Consider the following 19441-nt stretch of genomic DNA (forward strand, 5'->3'; position numbering starts at 1 on the left):
GCCGTAAGCCCCGTGCTTGGCATAGGCTATTTCGTTCTCCCATCATTTCCCCACGGCGCTCAGCGCGCGACAGTACACATTTGCGCATGCGCGAAACGCTGACCGAGGGTTGCCGCTAGCAACGAACACACACGCCGTCGGTGGAGGGGGGAGGGATTCTCATTCGCGTGGACAAGCTACCAGGTAATGTAAGTCACGCAGATTAACAGCTCCGTTAAAACATAGATATTGTTTACTAATTTTTATTACTCTTAATTATTAGGTAAGATGATAGAGGTTGAGCAATGTTTAATGATCGTCAATATACACGATGTAACACGATTGTTTTCCCTGGGTAGTAAGTGTTATTTTTTTCTTCTTTGGTTCTTTCGGTAAAGTCACATAGAATGAGAATAAAATAATAAATTGATAAAATAACACGATAAAATTCTCACGACGTTTCGGCCACAACACAAGCGGCCTTCATCAGGTGAAGGGACAAGACTGTCTGGAGGACAGCGCTGGAGCGAACACAGCCAAGCTCAGACCGCGACCTTTAAGCTATGTGAGAAGAAACAGAGCGCCTTGACAAAGGAATTAGCATAGAATTTAGCATTGAAATAGCTGAGTGATTAGCTTGTGACTGGTCACAGAAATGGCTATGTTAAAGTCAAAGCATACACATCCATAGAGGCACCCCTTGACAAAGGAATTGGCATAGAATTTAGCATTGAAATAGCTGAGTGATTAGCTTGTGACTGGTCACAGAAATGGCTATGTTAAAGTAAAAGCATACACATTCACAGAGGCACCTAGTACAAATCAAACAGGAGAATTTAGCATTGAAATAACTGAGGGATTAGCTTGTGACTGGTCATAGAAATAGTTACGTTAAAGTCAAAGCCTACACATCTACAGAGGCACCTAGTACAAATCAAACAGGAGAATTTAGCAATGAAATAACTGAGTGATTAGCTTGTGACTGGTCACAGAAATGGCTATGTTAAAGTCAAAGCCTACACATCTGAGCTATTAACAGTAACTGGGTATACACTACACTATATAATGAACACTATATAGTAAACCAATAAAAAACTAAAATATAAATTACCTCAATGTTATCAATAAACTCTATATATTCTCCAATCAGCTAAGCTACCAACAGTAAGTCGTTATATATCACAATGCTATATGGCGAAAAATTGGGTGGATTCTTACCCTCAACTTTAGCACCACAGATAGCTACGAGCCCCGTTCAGACGGACGAGTTCATCCATGGTCGGAATGGAGGAGGGGGAGAGAGACAGCTGCGAGGCGCTGTTATACTCCATGTTGTAAACCATACCATTAACCGTGGTGTGAGAGGTATTAAGAGTCAATGCCAGTGAAAGAGCTGCGATCTGAAGGTCATCATAAAATACAATTAATTAAGAACGGCAATGGTTTAAAACATCTTTCCAATGGTTACTAAGCCAGAATCCATCTTCTCGGTTGAAATTGTCTCTGTGCTTGTATATGTGAATGGCCTCATGAACGAATCTCTCATGGTAGCCGGTTGGCTTGCAAAGAACCTCCGTCTTGGAGAAGTCAATGTCATGTGAGCCCACTGAATTATAACAGTGATCTGCCACGGCAGAGGAGTTCGACCTACCGTGTTTCAAAATCTGCTTTATGTTCGCGGATGCAGTCCGAGATATGTCGTTTGGTTTATCCAATGTAGCTACTACCACAGAGGCACTTTAGTTTGTAAACGCCCGGGTACTGTATGTCTGGAACAGCATCTTTTACAGATGGAACCAGATCATGGATTTTATGTACTGTGTTGAATCGGACCTGGATCTTGTGTTTATTCAGGATTTTGGAGATCTTGTTAGTGACCCCTGCAATGTAGGGTAAGGTGATGGTTTTGAGTGGCTCTACAAGAGGATCCTTCTTCATGACTGGAGTGATGGCTTTGCGGATTGTGTAGTTGGAGTAACCATTAGCCCTGAGAGCCTGGTGTACGTGCTTGAGTTCACTGGTAATGTGTTCCTGGTCGGAAATGCATTGGGCTCTATGGTATAGAGTCTTGATGAGGGAGTTCTTCTGGGATGGTGGTGGGAATCTGGTTTCAAGTAAGCATCTTTATTTGCTTAAGCCTACTAAGTATAGAAAATGTCTATTATTCCCCACAAACTTTGCTTTTGTGACCAGGACTTTATGTGAAGGAATGACACAAATGCACATAATAAAGTATTAAAGCTTTCTTGACTGCATAAAATTACTCATTGGTTTTTTCGGTAAAGTCACGTATGCAGAAATACAATAAAATTATATTAAAACAAAAAACAATCACGACGTTTCGATCACAACGCAAGCGATCTTCATCAGGTGTCAAAAACAAATCACGGAGGTAAATACAACAAAAAGATGAGAGACGAGAATTCAACAAACCTGAAAAAACATTATGTGAAGCACATCCAGTCAGGCAAACAACACAGTTAGACACTTCCTGGCGGACCACGAATTTCAGAAGTGTTAAATTTCGTGTTCAACCTTTGGATTGCACATACCAGCATAGATAGAATGAAAAATACGAGGTACACGGTCAGTAGAAATACATATACAAGTCCACCAAGAGGTAAGGAGGGAGGAAAGACGGGCAGGGAGGCAGATAGAGAGAGAGGGGGGGCAGAGGGATGAACAGAAGCTTAAATAGGAAATACGGTTGGAGGGGGGAGGGGCCAGACCGACAGCGGCAGCTCAAACACGCACATCTTACACATACAAAACGGCAGCTCAAAAAAAGGAAGTGTCTGTGTTGTTTGCCTGACAGGATGTGCTTCACATAATGTTTTTTCAGGTTTGTTGAATTCTCGTCTTTCATCTTTTTGTTGTATTTACCTCCGTGATTTGTTCTTGACACCTGATGAAGATCACTTGCGTTGTGATCGAAACGTCGTGATTTTTTTAAATATAATTTTATTGTATTTCTACATACGTGACTTTACGAAAAAAAACCAATATGTAAATGCACATCACGTTTTCTCATTGAAAATAGCTTCATTTCTAAATATCACTGTCCTTGTCACAAAAGCTGAGTTTGAGGGGAATTATAGCCTTTTTGTACTTTTGAGGCATAATCATATAGAAAGTAACACTTATTACCGAGGGACTAAAAAAAATAACTTTTTTGTTACACATTGTTTATTAACGATACAATTTGATCTTTTTAGACTTCGTTATTTCAATAAATAAATAAATCTCTTTATTTTTTCGTTCCAGCTTATTCACACTTTCCCCTTCTGTGCGGGGGTTGAGCAGTGATATTATGTTTATTCGGGTTAATTTGTGTGCATCTGGACATAGTTACAGGTAACAAAAGTTTATTTATTACGAGTTTATTTTACACTTTCGCTCGCGGCAAAATTTTATAAACAAAAATGGCGGAACATCCTTATCGTACCTGTGGCGCCCCCAACAACATACTATGTGGTTGTTCGAACGGCAACATAGTATGTGGTTGTTCGAACAGCAACATAGTATGTGGTTGTTCGAACAACAACCACAGCCTGCGGCGCCCCCCAACAACCACAGCTTGCCGCGGCCCCCAACAACAGACTGGTCAAGTAAATCCTTACGATCCACTCGCAGGACGTGCGGTGGGCCTTCATTCAGCAGTGGATTTAAGCACCACAAAAAACTGCAGTGCTAATATAATTATAACCGTGTGTATATGTCCGTATGTAACAGATGTGTGTGTGTAGTGCACGTGTGTTTTACCGTCAAAAGTATTATTGAAAAGTATCATTGTAGAGTACTGTAGAAATAATGTGAACGGCTTTGCTGTACTTGAGGACTTTCAATGTCGAATAAGAGCGGCTTTACGCGGCTTTCACTTAAAACTTTCACTCTACATACCTTTTTTGACGATCCCGCGATGTAACTGCAATGTGAATGAATGAAAATGAATGTATTTAAACTTTAGTTATGATATTTACATTCACTTCTAAGAGATATGACTTATTGATCACTGAGAGAACTGTTAGGATTATTTGGAAGGTCTTATCTTAAGGTGTCTTAGGAAGTGGTGGGGGGGTCCCTCTCAGCCCCCACCCCTGGGGGCTCTGGGATGTCAACCTCCGGTCACGGGGGCCCTCCCGTCACGGGGGGGCCCTCCCTCCCCGCCCTCCCCCTTTGGGCCCGTGAGCGTGGTGGCAGATCAGCTGCCCACATCACCTGGGGGCGTACATGTTTGTGAGGGGCGTACCTCTGGTTGGCTGCTTGCTCGCGGTCAGGTGATGCACTTCAACCAATCCGTGCCTCGTTAATCACAATGACAATCACAGAATGACAGACCTGGGTGTTTATATATTTATTTAGAAACGGGTGGCTTTTATTTATTCTTTGCCTCTTTCGGTAAAGTCACGTACATAGAAACATATGACCAATAAATTCAGTTTGTTTTAATAATATTTTTTAATGTGTGTAAGTCCAAGTGTGTGTGTTTGTTAGTCCATGTGTGAGTCCATGTATGTATGTCAGTCAATATGTGTGTGTGTTGGTAGTGTACCGGTAAGGGCGCTGCACCACGAACCTGGCGACCCGAGTTCCATTCCTGCTCATGGTCAACACTGATGATGATTCTCTGAAACGGTCCTGATCCTCCCCTAGCTCCACTCAGCCTCAAATTAGTACCTCGTGCGGTGTGTAAACATTGCCGCTGGGGAGACAAAGGTGGCCGGGCGTGGTGCTGGCCGCCCACCCGGTCGTGTGCTTTGCCGGCCTTCATAACTGCTACTCGCTAACAGCACTTGCTCCGGCAGTCTGTTAGGGCAATACGGGGGATATGTGTATGTGCGTGCGTGATAATGATGAGGAGCCGCCTGGAGGACGCGAGCCGGGTGCCGGGTGGAGATCGTCCAAGCGGGCGTGGGCGAGGTGAGCATCGCTGCGGTGTCGTCGATGGGTAGTAAATATCGCCACCGGGGACTACAAATTATTTTTTATACAGTGTTTATACACACCAGCTCTGCCTCCGGAGGTAACATGCTAATTCAACTCCGCCCACACAGTTTCAAAAGACGCGGTCCTTGCTTGACAGCATTTCATTCAAGTTATGTCTTCTTGATAGACCTGTTTCTTCACCTGAAGAAGGTCACTTGTGTTGTGGCCGAAACGTCGTGAGAATTGTATTATTTTATTTCATTATTTTATTTCCATTCTACGTGACTTTACCGAAAGAACCAAGAAGATATATCTATTTCGCTTTCGTTATACTAAATTAACACTTGTCCCCTTAGTACGGGGCCTGAGCATCTGTTCATAGTGGCAAGTAAGCTAAGCTTATTTAATTAAATTTAACCCTTTTACTCGCGGCAAATAAAAAATGGCGGCAACAACCTCGTTAACCTACTATTTATTACGAGTGGCTTCTACTTATTCATTGGTACTTTCGCTAAAGTCACGTAGATTGAAAATTTATATTAGAAATGAAAATGCGAGTAAAAAAATAATTCTTACTAATGTTCTGCAAATATTAAACTGACGTCATGCACCTAGGGCAGGGGTCAGGCATTTGTGACGATGTGTGACGATGGGGGGGGGGGGGTGTTGAGAAATGTGACATCACATCAAAATGCGCAACTTTTAATAAATGTTTACTCCTACATCAAGAGTGCAGCGCCATATTAAATACACACTACAATGACAATAGTTTAAAGCGATTTGAAGCATGTTTTATTTTGAGGGGGGCGGGGCAGAGCTTTGTGACGTCATATTTGAGAGAGGGGTCTGACTTTTTGTGACGCCGAGTGACGGAGGGGGGGGGTAAAAAATCGTCCAAAATCGCGTGACGTCATTTATGGACTGCCCCTTATGTAGACTGCAGCCTGCTTCTATAATGTAGACTGTATAAATTGTTAAGCTAGATGAGTGTACTGGAAGTCTACAATGTGGACTGTTGGCTGCTTATTAAGTAAGGTGAGTGTACTGGCAGTCTAGAATGTGGACTGTTGCCTGGTTATTAAGGTGAGCGTACTGGTAGTCTATAATGTAGATTTATTCTTGATTCTTTCTTAAATGGATTTCACTTGTTTGGTTTGCTCAGGTCACGCTAATTACTTATATGTAGTACTGCGATGGCGATTTTAATGTTATAGTGCTAAATAAATACTACTTTTTTATAGTTTATTAAATTTGGTGTTTCATTTAGTTATATTGTTGGAAAAATCAACCATTGCAAATTTGCCGTACTGCAGCTTTTAATTTCACATTGAGCTGATGGATCGAGCACAATAATTATATTTTTTGGTATAAATTGCTTGCATTGCATTCACATCTAAGAAATAATAGTTGCTTAATATCTTTATGCTCATTTTAGTTATTTGCCTAATTGATGGTATATTACCATTATTGGATTAGAATATCCTGAAATATTTTATTCTTTTATTTCTACAGTATTTTCACAGTGGCTGACTAGCATTTAGTATTAAATACTCTACATATTTCTATTACATAGTTTGGTTAAATGTTTCATATTTTGGATGTTAAATCTTTCAGATGTAATACGTTTAATGTGCATTGCATATGATACGCAAGTGTTATCCTTTTTGACATTCCGCTGGACACTGTATCGGTGAGACAGATTTACAGCTCCCTTAAAACACAAATGCTTAAAGTCACGTAGGTAAAAAATAAAATAACAAAAGATCACGACGTTTCGGCCACAACACAAGTGGCCTTCATCAGGTGAAGGGACCGTGCTGTCATGAGGACAGCGTTGGAGTGTAAACAGCCAAGCCCAGGTCGCGTCCTTGAAGCTGTGTGGGAGGAAGCAAAACGCTTGACAAAGGAATTAGCATTAAAATGAGCACGATGTACGTAGGAGGTGCATGGGCCATGATGGACCAGGAGCGGGTGGGGACCATGACGGACCACTCACTCACTCCACTCACTCACTCCACTCACTCTACTCCCCCCCCCCCCCCGCTGCTGGTCCGTCATGGTCCCCACCCGCTCCTGGTCCATCATGGCCCATGCACCTCCTACGTACATCATGCTCATTTTTATGCTAATTCCTTTGTCAAAGCGTTTCGCTTCCTCCCACACAGCTTAAAGGACGCGACCTGGGCTTGGCTGTTTTCACTCCAACGCTGTCCTCATGCCAGGACGGTCCCTTCACCTGATGAAGGCCACTTGTGTTGCTTGTGTTGTGGCCGAAAGGTCGTGATTTTTTGTTATTTTATTTTCTACCTACGTGACTTTACTGAATAGAACCAAAGAGTATGGATCCTTGCAGTCACGAAAGCTTCAAATCTAGAACAAATGTTTAAGTTTAATAAATCGTTTTTCTGTTCTTTTATATTCACTGTTAGGGATTAAACAATGTTTCATGATAGTAAATATATTCACAGTTAAGAGTTTGATATATTTTATAAACAATTTTTCTAATTTGATTAATATTGTTAATCGGACATCTTTCTCTAATATTAACACTTCCATTCAATCTCGTCAATACAGGAATTGAGCCGTTAGGTGATGCTCATTCCGTTTGATTGCTGTGTATCTACACATTTACAGGTAATAAAACTTGTTTATTTATTAGTTAGATTTTTTTTTTATTTAATCCTTTTGCTCGTGGTAAATTTATAAAACAAAATGTTGGCTAAAAGATATTTTTCATTATTTTTTATTATGAACAATTGCATTTAAATTCTTGGATCTGGGTTAAACATGAATGTTACATGTTTAAGACGTTTGTTTTATTTTACATCTTTCAGATGTAATATGTTGAATGTGTATTGCATCTGATTAGCAGGTCTAATCATTATTGAGAATTCGGGTGGACACTACAGGCAACACACACATTTACACCCCCTTCAAAACATAGATAACTATTACCTTTTTATATTTACATTATTGCTATTTTTATATTAACTGACAGGGATTAAGCAATGTTATTTTTCTGATCAATTTTTATGATAGTAAATATCTTCAGAGTTAAGAGTTTGATATTTAAACACGATTTTTATAATTTAAGACAAAAATTGTTTCCCTCATGGTTCTGAAATATTTGCACTCTATGCCGTCAGTCCATTGGTTGAGCAGTGCGGTGATTTGAATTGGCTTTTATTGGTGTGCATCTGCTCATATTTACAGGTATGATAAGTTTTTTCCTTTTCATTATTTATTTCGTTTTGAAGTTGTCGGCAAAGTTGAAAAACAACCTGCCGGCAAAACCCTCGTGATTCTACTTCATTTATTATTAACTTATAGTTTTATAAGTTGATAATAATTTTTAAGATATAGTACTGAGAAGGTGATGTTATTGTTATATTGGTAAAAAGATAGGAATCAAATGTTTATACTTTATTACATTTAGTGTTTTATTTTGTTATATTGTTGCGAAAATAAACCCTTACACAATGAACGTCCTGCAGCTTTTAATTTTACATTTAACTGATGAAGTGAGCACAATTATTTCTTTGGTAGATTTTTTTATTGGATTAAGATATACAACGACATTCCTTATATATTTATGGTAATTAAATTGATTTGCAAAATGTATGTTATATTTATATAATTGGATTATTAAATATTGCATTTATTTTCTGTGCCATATTATCATAGTGGCTGACTACAATACAGTATTAATAAAATAATCTAAATATTTATGGGTAAGATTGTTTTGTTCAATGCTACATCTTTCAGATGTTAGACATTGAACGTGCTTTGTATATGATCAGCAGGTGTTATCATTATTGCTATTTGGGTGTACACTGTACAGTGGTTTAGCAGTGATGTAGTGTGGTTGATTGGTGTGCATCTGCTCATAATTACAGATGCACGAATGCTCCTCTGAAGAACACTTGGAAATAAAGCTCACAGGAGGAGAGAGATAGGCCAGGCCGATTATGCTAACAAGCTTGTGGAGTGGTGATGGGAGTGAGGTTTCCTTCACCGGCAAACATGCCAAAAAAAAAAATCAAGCCTTACTCTTTGGTTCGATTCGGTAAAGTCACGTAGGTAAAAAATAAAACAACAAAAATCACGACGTTTCGGCCAGAACACAAGTGGCCTTCTTCAGGTGAAGGAACAGAACTTTCGGGATGACAGCACTTCAATGACCGCTGCTAAGATTCGCTGCGTCTTTTAAGCTCGGTGGGAGGAGCAGGGCGCCTTGACAAAGGAGTTTACATATCAAAAATAGCTGTGTTGAAGCAGCAGGGTGTTAAAGTCAGAAAATTAGCTGGGGGATCAGCATGTTTTTGTGTAGAGGGTGCGGAGGATGGGTCACTGTGTGTGTGCAATAGAAACGGAAACAAATAAAGATCGACAAGAATGTGCTGTCAGGGAAGAGTAGAAAAAAGGTTTTAATAGAAAGTTCAGAAGGAATTTGCTTGGTATACCATTACTTGAAATTGCTGTTAGAAATTAGTTGACGTTTGGTATGATTTAAAACGTCTTTACAATGGTTGCTTAATTTGAAACCATCCTGTCGGTTGAAGTTATGTCTGTGTTTGTATATCTGAATGGCTTCGTGGACAAATCTCTGGTGATAACCTGTAGGTTTACAGAGAACCTTGGTATCGGAGAAGACAATCTCATGATCACCCATAGCATTGTAACAATGATCAGCCACAGCAGATGAATTAGTTCTGCCATGTTTCAGATCTGATTTGTGCTCGCGAATTCGGTCAGAGATATGTCGTTTCGTCTCCCCGATATAGCAATCACCGCAGGTACAACTCAATTTGTAAACTCCGGGGTACTGTAAGTCAGGGATGACATCCTTCACAGATGAGATCAGGTCACGGATTTTGTGTACCGTATTTAACCGGACCAGGATCTTGTTTGTTTAGAATTTTGGAGTGGAGAAAGATGGCAAGCTACCATTCTTGGATGTTCTGTTTGAGAGGAGACCTGATGGCTCATTGGGGCATTCTGTCTACAGGAAACCCACCCACACAGATTCCTACTTGAAGCCTGATTCCCACCACCACCCAGCTCAAAAGAATTATCTCATCAAAACGTTACACCACAGGGCACATTGCATTTCGGACCAACACCACCTGACCAGTGAATTAAAACATGTACACCTGGCCCTCAAGAGAAACGGATACTCTGACCGTACCATCCGCCAAGCTGTTTCTCCCTCCATATAGAAACAACCACTTGATACTCCGTTCAAAACCATCACACTACCATATATAGCAGGGGTTACTAAAAAGATCTCCAAAATTCTAAACAAACACAAGATCCTTGTCCGGTTCAATACAGTACACAAAATCCGTGACCTGATCCCATCCGTGAAGGATGTCATCCCTGACTTACAGTACCCCGGAGTTTACAAATTGAGTTGTACCTGCGGTGATTGCTATATCGGGGAGACGAAACGACATATCTCTGACCGAATTCGCGAGCACAAATCAGATCTGAAACACGGCAGGATGAATTCATCTGCTGTGGCTGATCATTGTTACAACGCTATGGGTGATCATGAGATTGTCTTCTCCGATACCAAGGTTCTCTGTAAACCTACAGGTTATCACCAGAGATTTGTCCACGAAGCCATTCAGATATACAAACACAGACATAACTTCAACTGAGAGAATGGTTTCAAATTAAGCAAGCATTGGAAAGACGTTTTAAATCATACCAAACGTCAACTAATTTCTAACAGCAATTTCAAGTAATGGTATACCAAGCATATTCCTTCCGAACTTTCTATTAAACCCTTTTTTCTACTCTCCCCTGACAGCACATTCTTGCCGATCTTTAATTTTTTCCGTTTCTATTGCACACACACAGTGACCCATCCTCCGCACCCTCTACACAAAAACATGCTAATCCCCCAGCTAATTTTCTGACTTGAACACCCTGCTGCTTCAACACTTTAACAGCTATTTTTGATATGTAAACTCCTTTATAAAGGCGCCCTGCTCGTCCCACCGAGCTTAAAAGACGCTGCAAATCTTAGCAGCAGTCACTGAAGTGCTGTCGTCCCGACAGTTCTGTTCCTTCACCTGAAGAAGGCCACTTGTGTTGTGGCCGAAACGTCGTGATTTTTGTTGTTTTATTTTTTACCTACGTGACTTTACCGAATAGAACCAAAGAGTATGGATCCTTGCAGTCACGAAAGCTTCAATTCTAGAAAATCAAGCCTCTCTAAGAAAAAAAAAACACACAAAGAGAATGCACTATGCCACGCAAAACAGACACTGCAGGAGCAGCAACTTTCTCAAACAAACAACAAAGGCACCTCAGTAGCACAGGCTGAGGAAACTGAAGAAGAGCATGCACAAAAACAAGCGACTGACTGCACAGCTACTGCAGCAACCCAAGCTGAGGTCAATCCTGAACAGCATGCATCTCGACAACCCAGAGACCGCACACGCACTGCAGCAGCACGGGCTGATGAACCATAACATCAGAAAACGGCGCGCCAGAAGCAAGTTTGTCATGCTGCTGCATCAAGAGCAAGAAAAAAGAACCCGGACTGGAACAGAGCAGCTTTAAATTACCAACCAGAGATCGATTATCAATCCATGGTGATATTAGGCTCTATGTCAATTACTTGCGCAGAATGTGGTGCTAAAAAGTGGAAAGGGGAATCCAAAGGAATGTGCTGCAGTGATGGAAAAGTCAAACTTTGCCTTGTGCAGATGCCTCCTGAGCCATGGAAATCCTTGGTATCTGGCCACACCCCTGAGTCTAAACACTTTCTGACCAACATCAGGAAGTACAATTCTTGCTTTCAAATGACTTCTTTTGGTGCAACAAAGGAGATAGTGGAGCCAGGATTTATGCCCACATTCAAAGTTCAAGGACAAGTCTATCATCGAATTGGATCCATTCATCCACTGACTGGCAAAGAGCCAAAGTTTATTCAGATATACTTCATGGGAGATGAAGGTCAGCAAGGCAACCAGTGATGCAGCAATGTTCCTGGTGCCAGACTAGAAATTGTCCTCCCCCTCCAAGGCATGCTCACCAACACAATGTATTGATTACAAGTTTCAAACATGCAGCACAACAAGTCACCTCCAATGATTATCAGGTTGTAATCAGTGCATCCAAGATCCCAAGCGGGGAGCATGCACGGAGGTTCATTGCCCCAACTTGTGGTGAGGTTGCTGTTCTTATGGTGGGTGAAGAACATGGTAAGAGAGACATTGTGCTTCGATACCAAAACAACACCATCAAACGAATTCCTAAGACAAACAGAGCATATGATGCCCTACATTACCCCATGATACTGTGGCAAGGGCAACATGGGTACCATGTCCAGATTCCTCAAATTATAAAAGCAACAGAACAAAGTCATCCTTAAAAAACTCTCTCCTCTAAGGACTTCTATTCCTTCATGATGAAGGACAGAGAAGGAGGAAACCACATATTGAGGTGCGCCAACCTCTTTCACCAGTATGTTGTTGATGAGTATGCCAAAATTGAGAGTGAGCGCCTTCTTTACATTCAACTCAATCAAAAATGCCTGCGTGTAGAACAGTATGTTCATCTCAAGGACGCTATCAATGCTGACAGAGATGCAAACGCTCAGAATGTGGGGAGATTAGTTATTTTTCCTTCATCCTTCACAGGTGGACCAAGATACATGCATGAGAGGACTCAAGATGCCATGACCTATATCAGGCAATATGGCAGGCCCGATCTCTTTATCACCTTCACTTGCAATCCAAAATGGAAGGAGATCCAGGTTGAGCTTTATCAAAACCAAAAGCCAATAGAGAGACATGACAGGGTGTTTAAACTCAAAGTTGATGAACTCATGAGGCGTATTACTACAAAGGAAAGCGGCGTCTTTGGGAAGACAAAATGTAACTTGCACACCATTGAGTGGCAAAAACGTGGTCTTCCTCATGCTCACATATTGCTATGGATGAGGGGAAAATTCATGCAAATGACATTTGACACATTTATCAGTGCTGAGCTACCTGACCCGAATCAAGACTCTGCCCTTCTTCTGCAACCAAATGGTCCATGGCCCATGTGGCCAGTTCTATCCAAATGCGTCATGTATGTAAGACCACATTTGTACCAAGAGGTATCCATGGAACTACTTGAAAGACACTCAGTCAGCCCATGATGGCTATCGTCTATATCGCCACAGAAATACTGAGCATGGTGGATTTCAAACAACGCTCAGACCTGCCACTAACTCGCTAATTAAGGTTCACAACTGGTGGATCGTTCCCTACTGCCCTCTCCTGTGCAAAATCTTCCAGGCTCACTTTAATGTGAAATTCTGCTATTCTAAAAAAACCCATAAAATATGTTTGCCAATACATCAATAAAGGCTTTGAAATGGCTGTCTTTGCCTTAGAAAACAGAGGGGCAAAGTGTGCATGAGCTCAAACTTTTTTTACAAGGAACATACATCAGCAACAATGAGGCCATTTGCTGAATTCTTGGCTTCCCCATCCATGACCGTTCCCCCACAGTCGTCCATTTGGCACTTCACCTCCAAAATGATCAACGCATCTACATCACCAAAGGAAATGCCCAACAACAGGCCCTGGCTCCACAAGATACCACCCTTATGGCGTTCTTTGTTTGGTGCCCAAGTGACCCATTTTCTGCCAAACTGCTCTACCATTAACTTCCCTCCTACTATACATGGACTGCTAAAAAAACAATTGAAGCGACGTGCTGCTGACGGTGAATCGGATGCCTTAGGACGAGTCTACACAGTTCATCCCAACAAGCAGCAGTGCTACTTTCTTCCAATGCTTCTCCATGTTGCCAAAGGGCACAAATCTTTCCAAGACCTCTGAACAGTGGAAGGAGTTGTCTGTCAAACATACAGAGAAGCTTGCAATCTTCGTGCAATTCTTGCACATGATCACCATCTTCATAAAGCTATGACAGAAGCTTCTGTTGGTCACTCCCAGTCCCCTTTCCAACTGGCATTGCTCTTCTGCATACATCTTCAAGTTTGCAGCTCATCCAACCCCATGGGACTCTGGCAAAAATACAAAGAGGGCATGAGTGAGGACATCCTCCACGGAGCTCAATGACAAAATACAAACCTCGACGTCATTTTTCTGATGTCATCTTCAAACAGGCCCTCATCCTCCTTCAGGACAAACTGCACTCCCATTGGTTGAAAATACCTCACGTCTATGGGACTACCAACGCCCTATAGGGGCAACTTGCATGCCCTTTCTCAAGAGATCCTACGTTAAATATCCTATTATGCTTTACAGTTTCTTACATTTATTTAGGAAAATTTACCAAAGCTGATGGATGCACAAATAAAAGCTTACACGAAAATCTTGGAAGACATTGACACTACAAATCGAGTCATTTTTTTCCTTGATGCACCTGCCGGTACTGGGAAGACCTTTGTTTTCAAACTGCTCTTTGCTAAGGTTCGCCAGAGAGTGAAAATTGCTCTAGCCGTGGCATTATCGGGGATTGCTGTGTAAGTCGATTGTGTGTGTGAGTTCATGTGTGTGTAAGTGAATGTGTGTGCGTGGGTCCATGTGTGTGTGTAAGTTCATGTGTGTGTCTCTTAGTCGATATGTGTGTAAGTCCATATGTGTGCTTAGGTCGATGTGTGTATGAGAGTCTACGTATGTGTGTGTGTGAGTCGCTGTATATGTGTACGTTGATTTGTGTGTGTAACTCCATGTGTGTGTATCTAAAGTGGATGTCTGTGTGTGTGAGTCCATATCTGTGTGTGTGTAAGTCGATGTGTTGGTGTGTGTGGATCGATGTCTGTGTGTGTGTCTAAACCGATGTGTGTGTGTCTTTTTCGCCCGGGCAACGCTGGGTACTTCCCGCTAGTCTTATATATAAATGTAATTTTTTATCTGTCTGTCTGTATGTGTTCACGCGCTTGCGAGGGATATGGCTGTCAAACGGTGGGGTTTACATAAAAAAATAGCCAGGTACCACGCCGTAAGCCCTGTGCTTGGCATAGGCTATTCCTTTTCCATGTCCGTCACCTTAAAATTAGTTAAATTAGTGATTTTGGGAGATTTTACTATTATTTATTATTTTCGTGCGATCTCGACCGTACCAACTCACGCGCATTCGGTGGGGATGGGGGGGGGGCAGACCCTGGGGGACTTTTTTAAAGCGTTTTACATGCAATAAATATACACATAACGCTGCGGGTATTTCTTCACAGTGTGATGTCCTCTTCGCCCCCCCCCCCCCAACACGATGCGTCCAGTTTATACTACAGAGTCCGTAGATAATTCAATTATAGTGCTTAGATTGCTTTCGTGACTGCAGGATTTCATATTCTTTGCCTCGTTCTGTTACTTCACGTAGCTACAAACATTTCTATAAAATTTTCATTTGTCACAATGCCATACACACCATACAAATCGCTCTATAAATTATATTTAACTTGCCCGTTACTTTCATCTTCATTATTCTGTGAACTCAAATTCAAATATCTTTATTATTGTGCGAACTAACGTTAAAATACACCTATTTTTGCAAAAATCACCTATTTTGCAAAAATCACCTTCCTATTACATTACTTTTCTTCACTTACAGCTTTCGTGATTGCAACATTTCATAATCTTTGCCTCTTTCTGTTACATCACGTACCTACAAACATTAACATTTTTCCATTTACACACCATACTGTATGCTCACAACAAATATTTTTGGTTTATAACTTGCCGATTACTTTAATCTTCATTGTGTCAATTCACGTTCAAATATCTTTATTATTGTGTTAACTCACCTTTGAATACACCTATTTTTGAAAATATCACCTTCCTATTATTACATTACTTATCGTCACTTACAGCTTTCGTGACTGCAGGATTTCATATTCTTTGTCGCCCGGGTAATACTACATGGCCGGGAGTCAGAGCCATTCCCTCTACACCTTCGGGTGCGACAGGGATGTCCTCTGGCTCCCACATTATTTTACATCTATTTTTACCACGTAGTTCGTGAAGCCTTCAATAGCTGTACCGGAGGATACAATGGGAGGCTGATCGATGCTCAGGTGCGGTCAAGGGATGGCTCCCTATTGCTCAACCATGTTATATATGCAGATCTGCTAATTGCTGCTCACTCAGAGGATGAGTTGGAGGCACTGCTGCTGAACCTGGAGCTTGCCACTAAGAGGTGGGGCCTTGCCATCAGCCCCACCAAAACTAAGCACCTGCCTGGGTATTTTGTACCATTGGACACTCCACCCCCACAACTCTCAATTGGTCATGGGCCGGTTGTGGTGAGAGTGGAGAGCTTGCCATACCTGGCCAGTGTGCTCACGACCGGCTCCGGTTTAACAGCAGAGGTCTCACTCCGAATCAGTCCAGCGGCATTGTCATTTAAGCTACCTGGTCTGTCGCTCCGCACGAAGCTTCAGGTCTTCTCAGCCAGTCATTCCCTCCCTTCTCTACGCATGCGAAACGTGGACCCCCCTAATGGAATATCTTCACCAGTTACAAACATTTAGGCTGGCCTGCTTACGAACCATCCTGGGTCTAACCAGGCTGGATTGTGTGAGGAGCTCACAAATTATTTAAAGATGTGGACAAAGTCCCATCAGTGAGCTCCTCCGGCAGGCAAGGCTGCGTTGCCTGGCCTATGTAGCCTGCATGCCCAGCCACCGCATGCCTAAACAGCTTTTGTTCGGCCGGATCGTGGGAGCTAAATGGGCGCAGCGCGGGCTAGAGAAGAGGTGTAGTGATGTGCTACAGGAATATGTGGAGCTGAGTGGACGTGCCGATGACTAGTACCAGTGGTCTCAAGATTGGCCTCTGTGGAGGAGGCTCGTGAAGGATGCTGCTACTGGCCAGTTTGAACCAGACGTCCTCCAACAACAACGAGGGGTGGAGGAGCGACGCTCACAACAACGAGCGGAGCGCCGGGTGGCTAAAGCACAGCAAGTTGTCACAGTAGGGAGCACATGTGGTGCATCAGCCAGTCGTCTCAGTCAACCTGTGGCATCTGGGTCTGCCCATCACCTGCCAGCGGGCGTTTGACACTTCACATGGCCTCAAGGTGCACATAGCCTGCCACATGTGTCGTTGTGACGTCACCGCCACTTAGTGCCGGATGGCGGTTGTTGTATAGTATTGTGATATTTTTTACACTTTTCATTATTTTACTTTTCATTATTATCTACGTGACTTTACCGAAAGACACAATGGATGTACATTAATGTTTGTGTGCAGACAACTAATTTTTCTATTCCTTGCTTCTTTCGCTCAACTATTGTACACTGAAACCTGGTATTTTTATAATCACCTTGAAAATATTCACATATTTTCCTTTGTGTGCTCACAACTAATAATTTATTAATAACTTGCTCTGCATAATTTTTTTGTGTCAAATCACGTTCATAGAAACCTATTCTTTAAATAATCACCTTGCAAATATTACAATCAATCTTGATTTGAAACGTTCGTGACTGTAGGAAGCCATACTCTTTGGTTCTTTCGGTAAAGTCACGTAGGTATAAAATAAAATAAATCACGACGTTTTGGGCGCAATACAAGCGTCCACCTGATGATGGAGCGTCCACCTGATGATGGACGCTTGTGTTGCGCCCCAAACGTGATTGATTTTATTTTATATCTACGTGACTTTACCGAAAGAACCAAAGAGTAAACAATCAATGTTTGTGTGCGGACAAATAATATTTCTGTTCCTTGCTTCTTACACTAAACTCATGTACATAGAAAGTGTTTGTAAGTCGATGTGTGTGTCTTTTTCGCCCGGGCAACGCCGGGTACTTACCGCTAGTTATATATATTACACACACAACCGCCTATTGTCGGCGGCACTATCTAGCTAGAACAGTTGCCAGGCTCTCGCTCAGGGCTCCCTCTTATGCTCCCAGCGTGCCCTTGCTCTGCCCTGGCCACGCCTCCATTCTGGAACCTACTAGCAGGTTCCAGGGCTTCCAGATGGACCCCTCCATGAACTCTCTTAGTTGTCTTCCCGTATATGCTGTCGCCTGCTGACGTGTGTACTGCCGTACACTGCAGTTACCACTTTCCGTCAGCAGCAAGCGCTATTACTCTACACATTTATAAGTCATCTCACGCACCCCCTGGGACATTGCCACCGTACCCTCAGGGGTCCGCTTACCCCCGGTTGAGAAGCACTGCTCTCGATCACCAAACCCATTCTTTCACGAGGTGCTGCAGCGATGTCACATTCGTTCAATCTTTCGCCTTGTTCCTACTATTCCGATGGCAGGTTAAGCATGGCTCTGATTTTGTTTCTTCATTGGTAAATGGAAGTGCTACGTAATCGGTGTATTTTTCGTACACGCCTGCCAGTTTCGTCCTCAGCTGGGTTTATGTTCGGTCGCAGGGTTCCACAAAACAAGTGTTATAAATCTCCCGGCCTCGATCACCGATGTAAGCCATCGAAAAAAACTATCTTCTCTCGACCTGCCACTCGCTGTTGAATGCTCCATTCAAAGTGAACTCAATATTTTCTTGGAATCGCTTGCATTCTATGGGTAGGTCACGTGCCTGCCAGTTGAAGTTGGTTCTCCCAATAAGCTATGCAGCACATGGTAGGGTGCAGCATGCAGTCTCCACCACGTGTTCGCATGTAGTCTCTACCACGTGTTCGCATGCAGTTTCAACCACGTGTTCGCATGCACATTGCTGTATTTGCTCTGCATGGGGTGTATGTACGTGCAGTATTTTCATCAAGTTGTATGTAGTGTATAATGTACTGTATATATGTTTGACACTGAAATCAAGCGTAGCTACTTTTATTGTCACGCACGCGGTGCCGATCGCCGGACTGGTTACGGCCTTTGGAGCGGTGTCGCCGGATCGGCCCGGGACCGCCAGATCATGTTGGCAGCAGCCGGATAATCGATGATAAACTGTAACCTGATTCGGCTATTTTTCCGTGAGGATTCCACCAGCCGGCTAATTGTGATCCCGGCGGAAGATAGCGTCAGCTGTTTATTGATGTATTGACGTCTACCGATTGGTCGATATTGACGAGGCAGGAGTGGCCGTTGAACCACGCTCGGCTGGGTCGAGGCGTTTGTGGCAGTTCGGGGCTCGGTCCCTACCACATCCACAACGTCTGGAGCGGGGGTCGGCCGCTTGTGACACCATTTAGATGTGGGAGGAATCCGATGAGCTATGAAGCTCTTTTTTCACGAATGTCCCGTATGGACGGGGGTGGTTTGCGGTGTAGTAGGGGGTACAGCTGGTGTGCATCTACCAGTCATCTCAGCCAGCCAACCAATGGCACTTGCTGGGTCTGTCCCGAGACCTACCAGCGAGCCTTCGACACATCACGTGGTAGCCTCAAAGTGCACCTGGCCTGGCACACGCGCCGCGGTGACGTCACCGTCACTTTGTGGCGAGTGGCGGGGGTATTGGTTTGCGGTACAAAGGGACGCAACCCCCGTGTCGCTGCCTCCCGCATCTCTCCCACGCTTGCATGTCACCACAGGGCACTGAGCACACGAATGAGAGGCCAGAGAGGGTGCACCGGCAGTTGG

The sequence above is a fragment of the Petromyzon marinus genome, chromosome 17 (assembly GCF_048934315.1).
Source record: "Petromyzon marinus isolate PM22_M1 ecotype Great Lakes invasive population chromosome 17, UKy_Petmar_22M1.pri1.0, whole genome shotgun sequence".
Lineage (NCBI taxonomy): Eukaryota > Metazoa > Chordata > Hyperoartia > Petromyzontiformes > Petromyzontidae > Petromyzon > Petromyzon marinus.